The 22,246-nt window shown below is 36.2% G+C and overlaps 1 protein-coding gene across 1 annotated transcript in view; it reads right to left on the bottom strand.

The window, feature by feature from the left end:
* LOC124219254 (retinal guanylyl cyclase 2) overlaps positions 1-8,299 on the bottom strand; it is a 138,623-nt gene extending 130,324 nt beyond the window's left edge. Inside the window, exons 1-2 of the mRNA XM_046626579.2 lie at positions 7,980-8,299; positions 1,882-1,924 (exon numbers count right to left, since the gene is read on the bottom strand). The gene's annotated coding sequence lies outside the window, so the exon portion shown is untranslated. The remainder of the gene's footprint in view (positions 1-1,881; positions 1,925-7,979) is intronic.
* Between the last annotated feature and the right edge of the window lie 13,947 nt (positions 8,300-22,246).

Raw genomic sequence — 22,246 nt, forward strand, 5'->3', positions numbered from 1 at the left:
GATTCTGACGCTGAATGTGAGCTGAAAAATTAGTTCATACAATTCACGTCAATCTCATCGTGATAACAAATCGAATCATTTTGTTTAAAGTTTGAAGTTCGTGGTTTCGTAATTTCTAGATACGCCAAAAAAATACCGATTCGAATAACATCAATCAGATCGATTCAATTCGCAGCTCTGGTGAAGTTTTCTTTTATTATCATAACTATTAGTAATGGCAATAGTTTGACGGTCATAGTTAACTCGGTTGTTTTCTCGGAGAAGTGGATGAGCGTTGTATTGTTTCAACCCTACTTAGCCGGGATGCGGGAAAACTAAGCCTAGCGTATCTCTTACCGCGTTCTTGGAACCGCTATCCGAGTTACGACGATTCGTTCCCGTAGTATATACGATGATGGATATCTCAGAATGCAATCATCCCGTGAATCTTGGGACTCGGTAAAGATAGAGGAAGAAAGATAAAAGAGGAATGGATAAGCGAACAAGAAAGAAATCGAATATAAAGAGAAAATTATGATTTCATGTGAAACCCGCTTCACGAGAAGAACAATGAAAAAATAAGAGTTCAAATTTTTCTCAAGCCAGATGAGAGTCTGAAAATTTTCTCAAAAGTGCGACAGATTCGAAAACGAATCAGAGGGACGAAATGTTCAACTTTTTGCAAAACCCATTCTAGAACCGAAATAACGAAGGAATCATGAACATTTTTCCAGACTGTTTTTCATCTCACAAGTCTCACAATTTTTCCGAGAAATGCTACAGTGTCTAAATTGATATAAAGAGTGAAATCTGGTCTGGATTACAAGACCCTGAAGTACGAGATCGCTACGAAGTTTACTCGGCACAGCGCCAACTGTCGGTGGCGTCCCAAATCAGCGATGTTGCGTTTCTCTGATTACGTAAGTGAGAAGGCATCGATCAAATAATAAGAGAGAATACAAACTCAATCAGTACTCTAGTACACCTGAATTTTTCAAAGAATAGCCGAACAAAATCATTGATGCACGTTAGTAAATCAGCGTTCAAAGTTCCCAAAATATAATTTTAAGGTAAACATTAACTCCGAACGACAGTTTGAACATTGGAAAGAACTATTATTTTCAAGCAAAGTGAGTTGATTCTCGCTGAATGTTTCAATTTTGAGTCAGCACAAATTGATGATTCTTTATGTTTGATCTAGCGCACTAGATCCGTTTTTTAATATTCTCGTTTATCCGAATAACGAATAAACGTAAATTCCAAGAATCTTACCCGCCCGAATGTACAAATGAAACAAAACTGGCCAGTTTTGCAAGCCTGAGTTGTTTTTCTGTCTGCGTACTTTACTTTTTTGGCAAAAAAGATAGGCAATGTCATATGTGAGCCTCGTTTAGCCGGCATGCGGTTAGCTTACGCCAGGATATCTCGAAGCTCGTTCCAACAACCGCTTAGTTTCCGTACGCGATGATGATCTCATTACGCGTATTCGGAATGAAATTGCAACAGAATTTTTTTTAAATGAGAGAAAGAGCGAAATAAATGAAAATAACAGAGAAAAAAATCTTTCTCTAAATTTTTTTATCGTGCTCTTTTACGTGTTTCAAAACCGTGGTTTCCGTTTCAACGGAAAGATAACACGACTCATATTTTCCCATGCAAACCGCTGCCGCACATACATGTAGGATAAAATTTCATCAAACCAAAAGTTTCCCAGTTCCCCTGAAAGTCGAAGATCCACTTTTCAAACTCTGTCACCATTCGCTTTTGATCTCTTGCTGAGATTCTTTTCGCGGTGATGTAAGTTTCAGTGCAATAGACGTAAAAGAGGAATGTAAAGGTTTGATTCATTATCGCAAATAACATTACTGAAGATTTCTCAATGATTTTCATCGTCTTCCTTACCTTTGATTTCAACGATCCACCAATTCGTCGGTAATTCAGTTTCCTAGAACAAATGAAAGAAGAAAAATAATTACCAGGAAATTAACTGCAAGTGCCTAAATTTTATCTTTTTCCAAAATGACATCACTTGCGCTTCAAGTCCTGTAAAAAGAGACTGATCAAATGTCTCCATCAATCTAACGTCCGTTGAACGGTTCCGCTAGTTCCCGACACCACCGGCAGTTGGCCCTGCTCTCAACTTTTTAAATAGCTCGCATTTCGAAGTTGTGACGATTGATATTACGTTAGAATTTTCATAAAATTTCTATCCGGATGAGAAAATTTTGTTTCCCTAACTCTCGTAAAATATCGATCCGAAAATTTTCATCTTCTTTCTTTTTTCTACACACCCGGTAAATTTCCACGTAATGTGGAACATGATACGTGTTTCGCACCCTCGGCCGTACTCGGGGGTGAAAGAATCCGTTGGCTTAAGGCGTGTGGCTAGCGGGGATTTAATTTCGGTCGCAATAAATACAGTGTATATACGAAATGGAATGATTACGGTTACCCCTTTGGGCGTTAGCTGAGAGTGACCATCGGAGTTATTATACCCTCGATAAGATTTCCTGTATATCAACTTATTCCCCGACATTCTCGCCGATTATTTTATCCGCTGCGTGATCGTCATTGATTTTACGCACCAAAGAGGCTCTGCCAAAACTTGGCGATTACCTCGTTTCCATATTTCCCATGATGATTATACGTGAAACGACAGGAAGATAGAAGATTCGCTGAAATTTCTCTCCCGAAGTTTCGAGATTAAATCCCAGCCGCTTCGGGGTTTCTTTTTAAATATTTCTGAATACGCGTAACAATTCTACTTCTCCTCAGAGAATTTTAGGCTGGTTCCATTTTCTCTGAACGTGTTTCAGGTGTTATTGTTTCTCTCACGCTTCGCTGGAACGTTTTTCAAAGTCTTCGGATAATGTTGTATAATGTTTCAAAGCGTTGACCATTCAATGAATAGAAATACTTAATGAAATTCAAAAAAAAAAAAAAATTTCGTTTATTTAAAAACATTGCTTGACGAAAATTGCTTGGGTCCTCTACAGTCTTCAAAAGAGTTTCAATTTCGATGCGAATGATGAATTTCATGAACATGGTTGAAAAAACTTTTAACGTTTGTAACTTATAAGATAGCGGTCGTGCGATAAGAAAATAGCGATGAAAAATAGATGTGATTGGAAAAAAATCTTCAACGTCTGTAACAAATCGATGCGAAAGTGTCAGTGATTCGAAAAAAACGATACTGAGAAAGAAACTTGCCTAGTAACTTAAAGGCTGAAGAATCTGTTCAATTCGAGAGAAAAGTGGAAATTTTGCAGTTCATGCAAGCATAGGGATTGAAAATTGAAACAAAAATTGGTCATGAATTTCAAATCGCGGTGAGAAACGTTTTTTCTGATTAATAATAAGCTCTTTGAAATTTCATTCTTCTAAAAAGGTATTCCTTACATCAGTTAATAATTCTGTTTCTCGTTTGAGTTCAATATACACTTGTTGTTAGCATTCGTTAGATCTTCTGCTGTGAAAGGGAATTGATATAAGAGAGTTAATAATAATAATGTTTGTTTTTGAAATCTCTATTCGCATTATCAATAAACTTTCAAAGTGAAAAAATAAAATTAAAGGGACACTTGATGATTAATCACCCTTCATTTCAATTTTCAATCGACATTTTGATCCAGCAACGAACGTTTATAACCCCGTTTCTACGCGTTCGGAATAAATTTACTTCGTCTCGTTGATGAAATTTTACGTGCCGATATTACCCATTTCACATCTCCCAGAATGATTTTCAATTTGTTCATCAATGTTTCATCCCGTTCATGTTTTGCATAGCTTAAAGAAGTTAGCTTCGTTTTGAATTTGCTAAAATGTCCATTTTCCAACTCACCATCCTTTAACGATACAAAATCTCCCCCAAGTTTCAATTAAAATTTTACAAAGTTCATTTATCACTCAGTTTTGTACATGGTTCACCATTTTCGATGCACCATATACATAAATATTTAAAAAACCAAGATAATTGCTGAACAATTTTTTGCTGCGAGAGTTTTATATTCACCATCTTTCAGTTTTTTTGTTTGCCGTTCAGAGCGTTTTATTTTAAAAAAAATTGTTACATTCTCACGAACAATTCAACGCGGAGTTGAAATATATAATTCATCAAAACAGGCCCTGAACAAGAGACAATTATTTGGTCGCAGGCAGATAATGTGACGCAGCTCGTCGACTGGAAAAGTGACTGGGAAAAATATCCTCAACCGTCAGAATAAAGATGAGGGTTTCCGGCAGAAATACGTTTTATTTTTCTAGTACTCGGCAGACGAGTCAGTCGTTGGGAAGCAGCTTCGACCGAATTTTCCGCCTTTTTGTTTCGATATTTCCATCTCCCTTCCGCAATTTTCACAAAATCTTCCGATACATCAAATTTTCGATACGTTAGCATCGTTGCTTTTTCGCGATTTATAACGACATGTGAAAAGTGCAAACGGAAACAAAATTGAAAGTAGGAATAATGTTAGGTAGATATATTATTTATGGTCAGTGGACCGATAATTCTGGATATCCCGTAAAGTATCCGAGGATCGAGGATATTGAGAGTGATACTTTTCTTTCCGAGAATAAGGTGAAGAAGAGGCGAGAGGAAAAGAGAAAATGTTGGAAACGACAAGAAGAAAGAAATTGGCTGTTTGAAATTCGAGACAAGAGGGAGAAGGAAATCCGACAGAAAACGAGATAGCCAGAGAAAGGGACCGAGAAATTATTTGTTATATTATACGAAAGAGAAATTTTTCCCCGCTGTAGAACTGATGCAGTGACAAGACTGATTTATTAAGAAAACGTGTACCACTCGTCTCGCTCAATTTTATTTTTCAACGTTATTATACGCTCGAATTTATAAGCCCACGCACCTACGCATTATTAAACATAAAACATTTGATACTTTGTGTGTTATATGAATTTTTAGTAATTCGAAATGGATAAATTGGTCAGATTTGTGACCGGATCTTCAGAAAGCGGAAACGAATCAGTGGATAAAATATCCCTGTGTAAAACCGTTCGGCAAATACGTAACGGATTAAGATGCTGAAATTTTCTGGAAACAGCGGTGGGATTGAAACGAACGGAAACTAAGAAAAATGAAACCTAATAATACCGATAAAACAAATGTTGAGATTTCAGAAAACTTTTAAAGTTGAAAGAAAAATTGTCAGAGCGGTTCGAATCAAGTGTGTACAAGTTTTCAGACTAAAATCACACCTATTTACAATTGATGCAAGGGAAATTAATGAAAATCGTGCATATTTACGATCGATTTTTTTTTTTCAACGACCAATTTCTGACACAGTATTTTCGAATTTGAAATTTTTTCAACACGTGTGATTTTTCGAATTGATAGTTTTTTTTTTTTTTTTTATCGATATGGAAAAAAGTATTGGAAGGCGATCAGAATTTCGATCTGTATTTTCTGTATTGTTTTACGAATTTGAGTTTATACACGTTTCTAGCATTTTTCATCGCTCAAACAATATCTCCGGAATTACAACGAAGGACATATTTTCGATTAAAAATCTATGGTATACCACGACAAAGGCTAACTTAGTTATCTCTGCATATCATTTCTGTCAATTTGATGCAGAAGTTTATCAAACTGCAACGGTTGTCCCCTAAAACGATGAGGCAAAATTCCAGAGCGTTGTCACGGAACCGGAAATCCCCTGGGAAATCGAAGAGCTCTTTGGGTTCTAGAAACTCGGAGCCAAGGGTGTCGTGAGAAACAAAACAAAGGGGGGGGGGGGGGGGGGGGGGGGGGGGGGTTGGGTGATCTAAGGGTTACCTAGAAAGTCTGAACTGCTTGCGTTCGGTTACGATTGGCCACGACATTTTCAATCTTGCCAACAAAAAAATTTCCTGCGATATCGTAACCAATAGAAGCGATCCACGAATGTAAATTATTTTTTTTTAATCACCCGTTTATTGAGTATAAATTTTAAAACGCATCTCAAAAACGATTTTCAACTGATTTTTAAAAGTTGAAAATGGGAATTTTCAGCCGGAGGTTCAAATATCACAGCATGAAATTCAGAGTAGAATTACGATTTTTTCGTTTTTTTGGTAACGTGATTAGTTGAGAAAAAATAATTGTTTCATTTTACACAAATTTGAAGTTGCGAACTCGACCCATTCACTTTTTTGTACACTGTAGGGTATAATCTTGATTTTCGTTTCTTACGATTTTATCGTGATATACCGCGTAATAAATAATTGTCAATTTCTGAAAAATCAATTGCCGCTATTTATTTCAAAATATTTCAAAATCATCCAAACGGTGTTTCTTTACTCAAACGGCAATTTGAGTGAATATTTTCATTTTAAAGTGGAAAAATGGGTTAATTTATTCTTACAACGAGGCCGAAGACACGGTGTATAAAAAATTATATAGGAACCACGCTTATGATTTCTATCATATTTTGTTTAATCGACAATCGAATACGTAGTAGAATTTTTTTGTTTTTGAAAATCAATTGAGATGTTTTTCAGACGTGGTTGAAAAGTCAGACACGGAAAACAAAAGATCGATAAAAAATGTCAAAAGTTGAATAAAGTATCACGGGAAAAAATTAATAATATCGCCACGAATCATTCGCTGAGTTTACAAGGAATGCGTCATACAATTTCCGTCGGGTTAAATTTTCCTCGTTAAATCTTGATTCCCCCTTTTCACTGATCCCCGGTGGCTACGCTATATTTGCACTCCGCAAAATTTTCAGACACGTATCCGCGGCTAATATGTGCTCGCGAAGTCGTAAACTATATGCTTTTCACCAGCGCTAATTGAGTCCTCTAATTATCCCCACCCCCACCGTGTACAGTCGTAGTGTTATCATCATTGTCGCTGTTGCAAGAGATACCATTTTGTCCTTATGGCCTAAAACGTTGCCTTATCCAAAACGGTGAAACATCAAGTCCGAGATTCAGTCCCGTTTTGAATGCCAACGAAAACTCCGCATCGTTTTTACACTTCAATAGAGAAGAATAATAATAATTTCACTTTGGCGAATCAGAGATGTCTCTTTCCACCTTTTTCACCTACGGAATTCGGATAGAAATAATTGAAAAAAAAAAAAAAAAGAAGAAGAAAGCTAGATCGAAATGTGTTCCTCAATCATACGGAAATCAGATATCTTTTAGAATATGTTCAACGATATTTATGAAAAGAATTAATAAATATTCGAAATTTTCATCAAGCTTCTGCGTATTGTGAAAAAAGCTTCAACACCAGCAGTTCGTGAAACAATTCATCTATTCAGCTACGGCAATGGTAAAACGGATTTTTTTTTTTTTTCTTAAAACTGCTATTTTTCACATAACTTCACCCAGAGTGATGTTTTCCAGATGAAAAATTTCTCTTACACTTTAACCGGGAGTGGGTGTCGAACTTGAAGGGTTACGATGTCTTGACGTTTGACGCTTTCTCAGAACAACAGGTCAATAAGCACGAACAGAGTTGAACTTACGTGGCTAGCTCAGAAAAGACCGGCGGTAAATTGAAAAGAAAAAAAGAAAAAAGAAGTAAAATTTAAAGTACATCGATAGCGATGGAAAATAAACGCAGGTCAAACTCGTCAGGGAACTAGAATGGGTTGAAGAAGATCAAAGAACCACTTTGTCTAAGGACAGTGAAAACAAGTTCAGAAGACTGAAAAATTGGTCGGAACGTAGTTTCCCGATACAGACGTTTATCGAGATCTAATTCAGAGGTGCAGCTGCAAGACTAAAACTTACAGCGAATAAGTGAGAGAAAATCAAGTAAGAAAGGAGTTAAAATAAGGGGGTGATAAAAAAATGGGAAAAAAAAAAAATTGAAAAACTCTTAAACCAAGGACCAGGGATTAATCGTCCCATGTAACAAGGGTAGGCAATCCGTATTCTGGGGGCGGGGGGGGGGGGGGGGGGCGGGGGGTGGGCAGCCACTAAACTCGCGCGCTCTCATCTAATCACACATGTGTCAAACCGAGAACAGTTGAAGAATTTTCTCTTCACCCTACCTCAAAAATCATTCGTGAACAGGTGTCAACGTTTCGTCTCTTCTCCCAGCCAGTGCACGAAAGGTGAAAGAAATACGAGAAGTCGCGTGATAAAAAACACTCAGCGTCAATTATTCTGAAGACGAGGTGGTGGATCGAAAGAAAAAAATATGGTAAATTTTGAAAAATTGAAAAACGCTAATACGTGACAATGGGAACCTCGGGGTATTCGGATCTCACCAACGCAGCCACACTTTCACCCGAGTCTCCGAATCTTTCTTTGCCTTCCGAGCTGTCGCAAATAAAATATGTGAAGCCGCGGTGAACGACGACGCGCGTTCTTCGGCATCCCCTATCGAACTGAGCCGGTGGCAACCCTCGTAGGCGTTCCTCCCTCCGCTTCTGGCGCTTCCCGCGGAGGACCCGGAGGGAAAGCGGAGCCCTCGCCGGGAACCCGGGAACCCATCGACCCCCGACCCTCCGCCAGCCCTGCGTGTACGATAGGGTACTTGAGGAAAGAAAAAAAAAATAAATAAATAAATAAAATAATTTCCGATTTTCCACCATGGCACCCACCGAAAAGTTTGTTTCGGTAAAACGAGAGGTTTCGCGAAAATATGACCGTTCTACGTTGCGTTTTCACTTTTATGCATTATTTTTTTTTTTTATTCGTGAAGTATCGCGAATGAAATTTTTTTTTTAGTTTTTTTATTGGTAATTTTATCGGGTACAGTGTCAAGTTACGTCGCGAAGAAGACCCGCCGCACTTGTTAATATCAAGCCTTTGGTTGATGTTTGCGAAGTGCATCTGAGGGTCTTTTTTTTATTTCATTTGTCAATTCTATCGCGTAAAATAGTTGTAATTTAATGTGAACTTTTTATTTGGGGGAATAAGATTCCCGGATGATATATCGTTGTGTTACGAAACGTGATATTTGGGTTGAATATAAATGGTCGGGAAGGAAGTAACGATTAAAGTGACGCAACGTGTTTTTTCACAAAGTCAAAAGAATGTGAAAAAAAAATATATAATTAAAAATCGGTTGAACGCGATATTCTTTTCCTTTTCACCTGAACGCACTTTTTAGGGATTGCCATGGTGGAAAATCGCAAATTGTTTTTTTCTGAAACACCCTAATGCACAGTCCGTACTAGCCGATCCTTTTTTTTCTTCTGAAAGTGAAAAGGTCTCAAGAGGTAACACCACTGTAAAAACCTAAGAAATATACCTTTTTTTTTGTATGGACGGAATAAGGTAATACGATAATAATATTTCAGAAAGTTATTAGCCATATATTTAACTATAATACAACAAATTATTAACAACGAATATAAACTGATTGCGACACTGGGGTCATTCTCGTTAGACTGCGGCACGTGAAAAAAGTAAAAGGTGCAAATTTGAATTTGGAAAAAAAAAGGTCACCCAACCTACATATTCGTAACTACAAAAATACGCAGGGGATTTTCGTCAAGTTGAATTAAATATTATTTATTAGCAAACAAGTGCCCCGTTTTGGTCGAAAATTGAATATTTTCATTCGATTCTCGCCAATTACGCGAAAATCAATATTTTTAACACATCCTGCGTATTTCTCTAGCTATAGACATGTGGATCGAGTAGTTTTTGTTTTGTTTTTTTTTTTTTTAGATTCAAATTTGCATCGGTTACACCGCGTGCCGCAGAATTCAATATATCGCGTGAGAATGGCTCCACTGTCGTCATTATCGAATATATGTTGATAATTATTTTTTGTATTATACTAGGAAGTTATTATCATTTTGTTACCTTCCCTTCCATCGAAAAAATAAAAAAAGTTCAAAAAAGCGCTTTCGTTTTGTTTTTACAGTAGTGTAAACTACACCCCTTAAACTACAAGAATTCCCCGAGAAAGTTGGCGCGGGTTTTATGCCGTGATTACGGTTTTTGCGCTTTCTTTCACGGCTCGGGGACTCGAATGGTCATTCCGGAAACTACCCAAAGAAATGTGAAACTAACAGTAAGAAAGTTATTGTCGATTAAAAATAAAAAATTCTTCTATGCTTTTTCGAATCGAAACATTTCTTTTGTCTACGAAGCTGTCACCTTATTATTAGGTCTACAACTTTGCTCCCGCCGTTTTCCAAAAGATGGCGCTAGTAGCCAGTAATAGTTCAAATAAATAAATCACAGTTGTTTTCCATCAGTTTTGACATCTATAAATATAACCTTACATCGATATTAGTTAATTTTTGTTTGCGTCATATAGTTACACTTAATTAAATATGTCAACTTATAAACCGAATTCACGTCATTTGCGGGAGATTTTACTTTTTCATTTCAACGTGAAAAAATCGGCGGCTGAGGCTCATCGGGTTATTTCAAGTACTTATGGTGATGATACTATTAGTGAAAGAACGTGTCGCGAATGGTTCCAGCGCTTTAAAAGCGGTGATTTTGTTGTTGAAGATCGGCATAGCGGTGGCAGAGAAAAAACTTTTGAAGATGATGAACTGGAGGCTTTACTTAATGAAGACTCGTGCCAAACTCAAAAACAGCTAGCAAAATCATTGGGAGTAACTCAGCAAGCAGTATCAAAACGCCTGGAACAACTGGGGATGATAGATACGAAAAAGTAATTTTGCAACACGACAATGCTCGACCTCACGTGGCGAAAGTAGGCAAGACGTACCTCGAAACACTGAAATGGGAAATTCTACCTCACCCGCCATACTCTCCAGATGTTGCTCCATCTGATTACCATTTATTTAGGTCGATGGCACACGGCCTGGCGGGCCAGTGCTTCGATTCTTTTGAAAAAGTGAAACAATGGATCGATTCTTGGATCTTATCAAAGGATGAAGAATTTTTCCGACGCGGGATTCGTTTGTTGCCTGAAAGATGGGCCAAAGTAGTGGAAAGTGACGGACAATACTTTGAAACATAAATAAGATACCATTTTTTTTTTTATATAATTTTTAAAATTAAAAAAAAAACGGCGGGAGCAAAGTTGTAGACTAATAATTACTTGGTGTTAGCGAGGAAATTTTATTTCTTTCGATTTAAATTCGTTTCAATCCGAAAAATTTTTGTCTTTCTTTTCGGAGAAAGAAAATTTTGTCATCCGTTTGCTTTCAAATATTGAATAATTGATCATAAAATTTGTAATTTTTACCAAAGATTCTTTCAGTGATGGTGAAATTTATTCCTTTCTTTCCAAACACTGTTTCTGAATGTATGAATTTTTGAACAAATCTCAATAATAAACCAAAAATTCGGTTTTAAAATCGTAAGCTCTCGTATGCGTATTTGGTATGTTTTTGAACAGTTTTCAGCAGCTTCACTATCATAGAAAACGCGTCCTTACTAAAAATAAAAGAAATTTATTGTAAAATTTTTTACTGCGTTGACATTGGCTACCCTTTATGTATATACGTACATTTTATGTTTAATATGTATAGCAGTATTTTATCGCTTTTCAAGCCTTTATCACTTTCAGTTATCAAATGGCGCCCGATTTCCACACTCAATCTGCGAAGCATTGAAAAATTCGCCAAGTCTTACAAGTTTTAACGACTCTCGCCGAATCTTGCTGATAAATTTTATTGCTATTCATCTGAACGCGTTTTGCTAAACTTGCCGCTGGCTTTAGAGTTTCGGATGTATTTTTTGTCCCAAAATTTCAAGAGCCTGAATATCGGCGTTGTAAAGGGATTCGTTTTTGCTTATTTTCTCGAAAATCCGAGCAACTCAAAAATACTCGGAAATTGTTTTTACGCTGCGTCAATTTTTTAACTACTAGGTAGAAATACAAAATTCCAAGTACGTTATAGTTTAATAATTAAAACAGTGAGAACTGGCAAAATTAGCTTGTCGGAGTTGATGGCCAAAATTCAGATATACTCAAATTGAGAAAAAAGTCAAAATTCAATAGGTTTTCTATTTTCAAACGATCCGTATATTTTTGTAAAAAAGTTCTGAATCGGTGTGCTAAAATTCATCGCAAGAATCGCAGTACTAAATTAGCTACTAATTCTGCGCAACCGAAATATTCGGAATTCAAACAAGCAAATTAAATTGACAAACGTGTTGTTTGACTTGAAAATACGGGGAAGATCTTATCTGCATTTACACAGCCGAAAGTACATTGTACGCTTTTAACAACTCGGGACAATTCAGGATTTAGATGGTTGCACAGAGAGGTGAAATCTCGCGAGTCAATCTTTGTCTAAAGTTCAAGGCTAACAATTTATCTACCATCCCTATCGTGGCTGCCTTCGAACCACCGGCTGCAGCGATGCCATTTTCCACCGGGGATGTTGTTTTTTAACTTCCTGGCATTCCTTCTCCTTCGGCATTCTTATTTCCCCCGGTCGAATGTAAAACATCGAGAAACGCCATCTGGTTTGATGAAATTTGCTATTCTTCAACCTTCCGCTAAATGAAATCGGAATAATTAGCTTTTTCCAAGTCAAAGTCAAGTTGAAGCACTCTTAAAGTGTATAATTTAACAGACTTGCATAGATTTTTTATTTCCCTATAGTGATTTGCATAATTGAATTCGGAATTAGTCTCCCACGAAGATCAGTAGTTACTAAATTCTGTGCAATTTGTTTCTGAATTTAAAATTTTTTTCAAATTCGAATTCTAAACTTTACACCAGCAGTCACCGGAATACTAGAATATCAATTTTCACAGAATCCAGACGCAACATTAGGATTTATGACATCCGTTGCAGCGTGCATCAGCCATTTGGAAACTAACAAATTCAACTTTCATTCCGATACGAATCTTGCCAAAAATTCCAAGACACAGTTATCGAGATGATTCGAAGAAAGTGTTTAGTTTTTTGGCACTCAGTTTTTACCACTCGAGTTAAATCAGGTCTCGATCACTCTTTTGTCGCCGTACTGGCTTGCCACGTGCAAATGTCGGATTTAAATAGAGCTTGGAAGCGTAGAAATCGAGCGAGACAAGTCGGTGCTCGTCAGAATAGCGAGGATTTGAAAGCACGACGAAAGCTCTGAAGCCACCCCTGCGAATCCATTCACCAAGGGGTGAGGGTGAATATGGGGCCTGCTGGATATCGACGATAGGAATATTTCATCCGGTAGCGCAGCTCAGGCAGCCGTCGGACTTTTCGGCCGATTGACTGAGTCGGATGATTTGCAGCTCAACGATGAGCCGCCGACGAGTTTAAAACCAAAACTGTCGGTAGTTGCCAAACGTCACTCAGGACAGGGTTGAAAGAGGGTGAGACCCGTTATTCGTCCATATCTCTTTTGACTTTTCACCCTGACGGTGCTTGAAGAATGGAAAGATATTTCTTAGGCTTGGCGTGAAAAAGCAAAATCGCCAAGCAACAGAAGGGTAACAATATCGAGTTTTCAGAAATCCGAAAATTTATTTCGTCGGATTTCACGACGCAGAAAGTCGAAATATACAAAAGAAGAAGCGTGTAGAAAATTAAAGTCTAGAAATCAAAGTTTTGGCACTCAGTTTTCACAGACGCGTAAATCTGTTTCAAACATTTTTGAAATTTATAAAGTCAAAATATGAATACGTAAACACGAAGGAGGGCATCGACTAAATATGCGTTCATGGGCGGCGAAATAATTATTTATTTGTCTCAAATGAAGATCTGTTGGTTTAGGAAAATGTTTACTCGGACTATTTGAATCAACTAAACATTTTGATAGACCAACAGATCTTGAGTCGACACCAATAAATATTCATTTCACCGCCCGTGACTGCACGCTTAATTAATTCAATGACTTTTTCCTCTCACAATCGGTACATAATACAGAAAACCAAATTATAGAATCGTGAAAATTCTAACAATTTTGTTTTGACTCGCTGTATTTATATTCGTACTGACAATCGTATGTTATAGTATTTATATCTTATTTCGTTGCATTTTGACTCTCCTATATTCCGAATTTCTACATCTTCAGATTCTGTGAAACAGATTTTCACGTTTTCGAACTTTTAGTATCAAGACCCTTACATTTTCTACTCTTTCTGGTATTTCTTCTTCGCCATCATAAAATTCTAATCGTTACTATTTCTTAACCCAGAAAGTCGAAAATACAGAAAAGTCCAAATGAGGAAAGGCAAACTGTTGAAAGACAAAACAGAAATGTCAGAGATTTTATATATTCTTATTTATTCTGACGACTTTACATATATTTTGGCTTTCCATGCTTTGGCATATCTAAATTTTGACTTTCATACGAATGCTTCGCCTTTCTATATTTAAAAATTCTACGAATTAGATATTGGATTATTTCTAAATCCGATTTCTCACCCTTCTGTTAGATGGTAATTTCACTTTTTTATCCCGACCCCATTTTTATTATTCAATCGAAACGCTAATGATGTAAATGCCGTAATTTAAAAACTTTGCTTCTCTTCGCTTATATCTGATTGCATTTCTCGGCAGTCAAATTACCACTCTTCACGATTATGGACGATTTTGAAGACCATTAGATAATTTGTACCATTCACCGTAATTTCCTTACGTTTTAAACTGATTTAGATTATTGTGTTTGACCTTTAACTGTTTCAGTGTGTTTTTGACTGTTACAGGTGTTCATTTACGACCATTTTGGAGCATACTTGACAGCTTTTGACAATTTTTGATATCGAGTGAGTTTTTTCTATTATAGTAAGAAAATTTGAATAAAACTGTTTTTTTTTTCGCTAAATAATTTACGTTCCAACTGGTCAAAGGTCGTGGATGAGGATAAATCTTGCTGATCGGGTCGACGTTACACAGCTCGTATTTTGATTTCGGTGCGTTAATTCCCAGCGGACGTTCATCGAGACCGGAAACGAACTCGATTACCGTGACGTCATCAATTTTCGAAATTGCGTTTCCCTGTCGTATCAACCAGCAGGTAATGAAACGCAACCGTGCGTAGTTAGGTAACGTGGTCGAATGTTACTCGGCGTTACAAGGATTTTGCCTGAGCATTTAACTCCGTATAATGTGATTCTCCCTCGTAATAAATCAACGATGCGAAGTAACCGTTGCGTATATATATATTATTCATAATTCTTATTTCCCGGGCTTTGCATTTTCGATTACAACTTCTTTTTACCTTTTTTTCACGAGGTAAAAATGTTTACACCTACAGGGTGTTTCCAAGTAAGCGTGGCAGTATGTTGAGTTGCCTACCGCTGAGGAGAACAAATATCGGTAAAACAGACCTACCGAGTTATCGGTAAGTAGCGCGTTTAAAGTCTTTACGAGTGAACTGGAATTGCACGTGTTACGAATTTGTATGGAATTTGCCATGCAGTTGTTTCGTAGCTTGTAACCTACGCCGAAGCATTCAATGATCGCGCTCCAGAGTTACGTTAAAGTGATTATATAATTTGAGTTGACTAAGGTGATTATGACTCGGCAGATCTGTTTTACCGATATTTGTACCCCTCTGTAATAGCTGGCAACCCAACATACTTGGTGTTTACTTGGAAACTGCGTTTTACAGAACCAGCTCGCAATTATTTTTCATTGAAAGTGTAAATTCAAAAATCTTTCTGTGATGTTACGGAAAATATGAGAATAAATCTTGATGAAAATAAGTGAGATTGAGAAAGTTCCGTACAAAATTTTAGCAAGTTTTTTGCAAGCGAAGGAGTTGGCTGAATTTCAGTTGCTGCGCAACGGGCGATTATAACCTGAGAAATTATCTTCAGCACTGCAGCTATCACACTCATCCTCTCGGGGTGAAGAGGAAAAGCAAAGGAAAAGCTTAACGACGTATTTTTATTCACCCCCGTAACTGTTCTTCCTCCGCTAATTAGTCGCGAATCTCTGAACTTGTAATAATATTAACTCGAAGATTATGACCGCTGGTAAACGTTATAAGTCGAGTTTGAAATGAATTGAAAATTCTGAGACGTTGAATTAGGTAAAATTTTGCTGAAAAAAATTTCCAACCTACGAATACATTATAGAATATTAAGAGAATTACAGGTGTTTCAATTTTGAATCTCGACACCTCTGAATTCGACTTTTTCTGTTGATTCAAGATTGTTTATTTTATTTACGTAATCCTTTGAAGATTCGATTCTTCGAAATCTAACGAAAAACTTTAGACAATTTTATCAAAACACATAACAACACGTATAATTCTCGATTCTCGTATAATAAATTATTGAAAAATTTCTACCGTAATCAGCTTTGCCAGATTAGTGAGCTGATTAAAAGCCGTATCGTAAGGGTTTCAGAAGACTGAATTTAAGGATTATATATTGAAGCTTTAGTTTATATAAATTTACTCAACGATAACACATTTTTAATACGACATTGAAAAACGAATCCAAGACATGTATAATATGGCGATTTCCGTTTAAAATCACACAGTAATCCATAATTCCGGCATTAATTCTTCTTTGATTAAATCAAACTTAATCGACGTATCCTTGACCCAGTGATCTTGATTGCTTGCATGTCCATAAATATCTGTTCGCGTTGACGATATAACTGAATTATCTACACGAAGAATTTTTTTTTGTTCTTACTCTTATAATACTTCTTTTATTTATCGTTAACACTCCAAGTGTGACCTAATAACAAGTTCAGGGTCGTATTACATATCCGCTGTGTGCAGAACATGTACGTGTAGTATCTCTTGTATGAGGCATTCCTTGACAATTCGACCGGATTTTGATCTCATAATTTTTATAACTTTCATTAAGACTGTTTCGTATAAAATGGGCGCCCAGGATAAATCATATTTGTTTATATGTAACTTTTTCACGTGACGGTTTTGAGTAATTAATAATTACGCAGTTTCACAGTTAAAACTTTTTTTAAATTCTCGATGAATTATTGTGGAGTCGTTACTTTTTCTTTTCCTTCTTTTTTATACCTTGAAAATAATTAATTTATAAACTATCATTCAATGGTTGCAACATATTTGTAGTAACCAGAAAATGTTCTTTACTTAATAATAAACGTATTACAACGCGATAAAAAAAAAAAAATGCCGGAGAAATTAAATGTTGAAAAAACCAGCTGTATACAATTCTAACATATTGGTAACAGGCTTGAAAGTACTTCATAGTTTTTGTTTTCAAATTTGGAAGCATTTAAATAATAACTTAGGTAGCTGAAATTTTTTAAGTGTTGAAGATATTCGAAAAAACGAGGGAAAGTGATTTCGTGATGAAACTCCTCTTCAAACACTAAACACTTAACACCTGTTCGAGAATTAAAAGAAAAATGAGTAACTTCAAGAATATCGTAACATTGAGAAATCAAAAATTGTTCAATGAAAATGCGAAAAATGAAAAAAGAAAGAAAAAAAAATGAGTTTTCAGCAATCATACTATCGCTAATAAAATATTCAACGACATAAAAAATAGTGAGATCGAAGCCTGATCGGATTGGCATGGAATGTGACATACATAGACGTTTGAGATGAAAGAAAGATAGCCTGCAGCTACCCTATGGGTTATTATTAGTCGACGTGGATAGTTGCGGGGTTGTTGAGGCCAGCGTTCACCTCTAAATCTCTTTCCTGTCTCTAGAGCTTTTCCCTCTTTCTCCCTTTTTTCTCCGCTCCACGAAGCTCAGAGAATCGAAGACAGCGAAATCTCTCGATTTTACTGTTGGCAGTTATATGCCAGCTTCTTCCTCGAGGCAAGAAATCGCCGTTATTAGACCATTCTTAAACCGCGCGATACAATTCCTGGATGGCAGCGTGCGATAAATTTCTCCTTCAAAAATGTCGCGTAAAAATTCTGGAGGTGATTTTTAACCCTCGACGTGAGAATCCGGGTCCAATGCCTCGCCCACCTGTCGCTAGGATATTCCCACAGTGTTCTGATTTATTTATTCCCTCGCGAAGATTGCTCGGCCGGAAAATAAAATCCCGAAACTGAAAATTGCTAATTACTCATTCAGAATTATAAATTCGAGAAGACGAAACTGTACTTGAGAAATTTTTAAACGGTGGGCTCGATTTACTAAAACTAACAAAACGATGTTATTAAGGGTTAAAAATGGCAGAAATTTGGGATGAAAATGGAAATAAATACCCCCCGAGCAGTGAATACTAAAATTGTTCGTAATTGCATGAAGATTGTAGATTATTCGTTCGAATTTATAGATTCAAAAAGATAAAAAACGCAAGAAAATCTTAAACCGTGAAACCAAGTTCCCTCAAATTATCAGAACAGAACAAAACACTTTAGTAGTCCATTATGGCAAAAAGGCCCAATTTGGAATAACACGGGTGGGAATTAATCTATCAAAAGGGGAAATTGAAATCTGAGAAGAGTTTTTGGAAAAATTGTTATAAATGTCGGATAAGAGTAAGACATGTATTTTTTTGCGATAATTTAGATTGATCGATTCCACGAAACAAATGTTCAAAATATGTTCCGTAACAATTTGAGGTAAGAAAACGACGGGAATTATTTTGTGCACTTTTTTTGAGAAGTAAAGCTGTCAATATTATTTACTCGATGTTACGGAATCACATAGAAAATTCGTAAAGAATGTAATCAAGTGAAAAAACACATCGCAATGTATTGAAAAAATAGTTTCAAAATAACTGAATTATATACACGTCTTCTTTAATATTATAACGAATCGTATTAACTGAAAACCTGTTTTTTTAGTTGAATTAAATTTGGGTTTTTGGTCAAATTGAGCTCATCACGTTTAATGAATAAATCAATACTCCCTCAAGGCGATGCAGTGATTATGAGATTAACTGGATTAGAAATATTTTGAGGTTCTCGGGCGAATTGAGATTTTTTTTTTCTTTTAGGATTTACTATTTTACTTAATTCCCAGCTAAAGTTAAGTTCAAAAACTTTAGGTAGAGGTTTACTTTCTTCGTTCTGAATCTACGAGATTTGAATCAATTCAATTATTTCAGCAAAAACGCGTCACATCCGAATTGAAATGTCACACTTTTGAACAGAAGATCCTGGTGAAATTCGGTTAAATGGGGTAAAATAGTTTTCAGTTCGGGATATTAAATCTGTATAAAAATGCAAAAGACATCAATCTTCTGAGGTGAGAATCACGTAGCAAAAAATGTTTCGCAGTTAGGTTATCTGCGTCACTGCCTTCAAAACATTTATCGAATCCTAGTTTTCAATTCCAGTAATTCAGGGTCTTCTTGATTGTTATTCACAAGTTATTGTAGTACTGATTGTAAAATAAAACACTTTTTATCGCTTAATAAAATCGAAACTCTTACTATTTGTATTAACTTATACTCATGAATCTATCCTCAAATGTAATAACACAAGATTCGTGAGTTACATTTTTCAAAAATGACCAAAATATAAAAAATTCTAACATGTTAAAAAGAATGTCCAATCGATATGTAGAAAAATCGAACTGATCCACTAAATTTTCAAAATTTTTGAAAAAAAAAAAGAAGAAAAACATCGATATTCGAGTTTTCGTTTATAATTCCACTGTTTTATGCTTTTGTATTTTCGAAGAGATCTTTGTAGCTCACGGATGTAATGAAAAATTAACGAATACACGATATACATTTATTCCCCGATAAAATAATTGAAAGTGATCGATTTTATGCAGGAAACGTCATCAATATTCAAATCGATAACCGAGTGCATCCTCTTTCACGCTCTTCGAGCGGTGGTAACACGGTTATTTTACGAGATAGCCGATAGTGCCAACCTCCGAAATCGCAGAAATTCCAACCCTAATCACAGGGGGAGAGGCGTGGGATCGTCGAAAGCTGCAGACGACAGTCTGGGCGTCTTTATCCGCGTCGAGTTCCCATTCGGCTCGACCCTAAATCAGCGGAATTCAACCCCAGGGAATAAACAGCCCTGCAGTCTGTGGGCAATCCGGTGTCTTCGACCTACTTCGTACATACTACTCGAGGGCAAAATCCACTCACCAGCTATTCTCTTCGTCCCTACGCAAAGATATGCCGGGCCGAAACAGCGATAAAAAATTTCGTGAACGCGTATTTACCATTTCAAAGCATCGTGAAACAGTTTAAAACCTTACATTTCGGGCGAGAATTAATGGAAACTGTCCGGTTTACTATCTTCCTGATTTTTTTTTTTTTTTTTTTCATGTCGTCTTTTCAACGTTTTTCTCAAAAATCCCTCGTCTAGTTTACCGAAAATAGCAAATTTACAAATCGAAGGTTGATTTACTTTGAATTTCGATTATTTCAAAATTTAGTATCGGTTTTTTACGAATCATTTGAATTATGATTATTACCTCAGTTTTGTAAAACTCAAAGTATACCTAACTTGACCTCAAGTATAGACGTAATTTCTGAAAATATCTGAAAGCTTTTCTAAACACTTGAAGAAAAAAAATTTGAAAAAAAAAAAAGATAACCAGCATTTCTGACGGATTGAAAAACGGAGAAACATCGCGGTATTTGCTGACAAAACAAACGTATGTATTTTTATCAGGTATTGATAGCTGTATCTTTTTACGTCGCACAATACGTCGCAAAAAATTCGCACAGCAATAATACCATGTTTAAAAAAAAAAAATAAGAAGCAATTGTGCGAAAGAATTGTATATTTATTTGAATCAATTTCATGGGCATAAATTTATGCAGGTACAGTAAGAAATTCAGTTTTCCTCACATAGCAGACGACGATAAAAGACGACAACGGTTGAGTGAAAGTCGGCGTTTGTTTTACGATGAGAGAAGAGAAAGAGTGAGAAAAAAAGAACAAAAAAAAACCGACTCGTCTCTTGCCTCCATGTTCCGATCATTACAAGCTGGTAGACCCTGACCTCTGATTTTCGTTCTCATCGCGGGCTTTTGTACCGAATAGGAAGAGGTTAAAAAATTAATTCTGTCGATGCTACAGAGTCGAATCCGATCGCTAATTCACACGCCATTAGCAATGATGCTCCGGCCCAATTTATATTGAGTCGATCGACATTGCAAGGTTACAATTGTTAGCGGATTGCGGAACGACAAACTCTCGCAGTATTTTTTCAATTCGGTTTATCAAAGTTTCCAATCGTTTATAAAAACAAAATCACTGAAAGAAAAATTACATCATTTGATTTTGCAATTATAATCTCCTTTTCTGCAATTTAAAAAATGTTCCGAATTTGTAAAATGGCAATTTGTATAGCCTAAAGATAACCAAGTTGAATTCAAATTTGATTTTCTGTGGTTCTTGTACAGTTTATTCACAGATCTGAAATATTGGGTATAAATTTTCTGAACTCCTCAAAGAATTTTAAAATTCAGCCGCTTACCATTTTGAATTTCACAATTTCAAGTTTGGATGTGAAATCAGAAGCCGAAATAATTTTACGGAAAAAAAAAATTTCATCAGTAATTCATTATTTAAAATTTTATAATTCAAAGACTGAAATCCAAATCAGAAATCAAATAAATGTGAAGTGAGTCAAATTGTGTGTCAATCTGCCCCATTTTACAAATTCAATCAGCATTATCAAAATTGCGAGAATTGTGATCTCTAATGGATAAAAGACCGGTTGAAAAAAAGTCATAGATTGTCTAGTTTGCAAAAAAAATCAGGATCAAGGTAACACATAATAACGTATATTGCTTGAAACGAACAGTAAAAAGTGAAACAGCAACGAAGTTAAGGATACTGCTAGATCATTTTGAGGTTAGGTGATAGAAGAAAACGCGGCGGAACAAGGCAGAAAAAAATAAAATTGAAGCGATGCTGGTTCCGTGATAACGAAACTAATGTATCATGTTTGATATAATATCCCCCTTTACTCGAACAGCATTCATCATCGCTCGAACCGCCCAGAAGTCGTTATTCCACACATGTACGCTGCAGGGAAATATATCCTTCAAGTTTCCAGAGGATCCCTTTCCTCCGCAGGCGAAAAGATTCAGTTATAGAAGCTTTACGGAAGGTTACAGTGCTGAAAAGTGGGTGAGAAATAGAAACTTCGAAGCGCAAACGGAAATGGAAGGTAAAGATCGAATGCCAAAACTGCGAAAACTGGAACAAAGACCACGATCGAGTTACATCGAGTTTAATGTCTTTCGTTTCCACATCGGAACAAATGAAATTCAGCAAGTTGTAGTTTCCCAATGATCATTCCGAGGGCAAAGTTGTACTGGACATTTTTATTCCTCGTTCGATTATAAAATGGTAGTATTTTTTATCCAAGATTCGTGCAAAGTCTGATTATTTCTGCTAGATTAATACGTCGGCGGATAGTAGTTTTGTAACTATATGTCACTCCTTCGGTGAAAGTGATTTTTTTTCGAGTTGAAGAATTTTCTACAGTTGTGAAAAAAAATTAAGAAAGAATATGACGTAGTCGTTGGAC

The sequence above is a fragment of the Neodiprion pinetum genome, chromosome 5, assembly GCF_021155775.2.
Source record: "Neodiprion pinetum isolate iyNeoPine1 chromosome 5, iyNeoPine1.2, whole genome shotgun sequence".
NCBI lineage: Eukaryota > Metazoa > Arthropoda > Insecta > Hymenoptera > Diprionidae > Neodiprion > Neodiprion pinetum.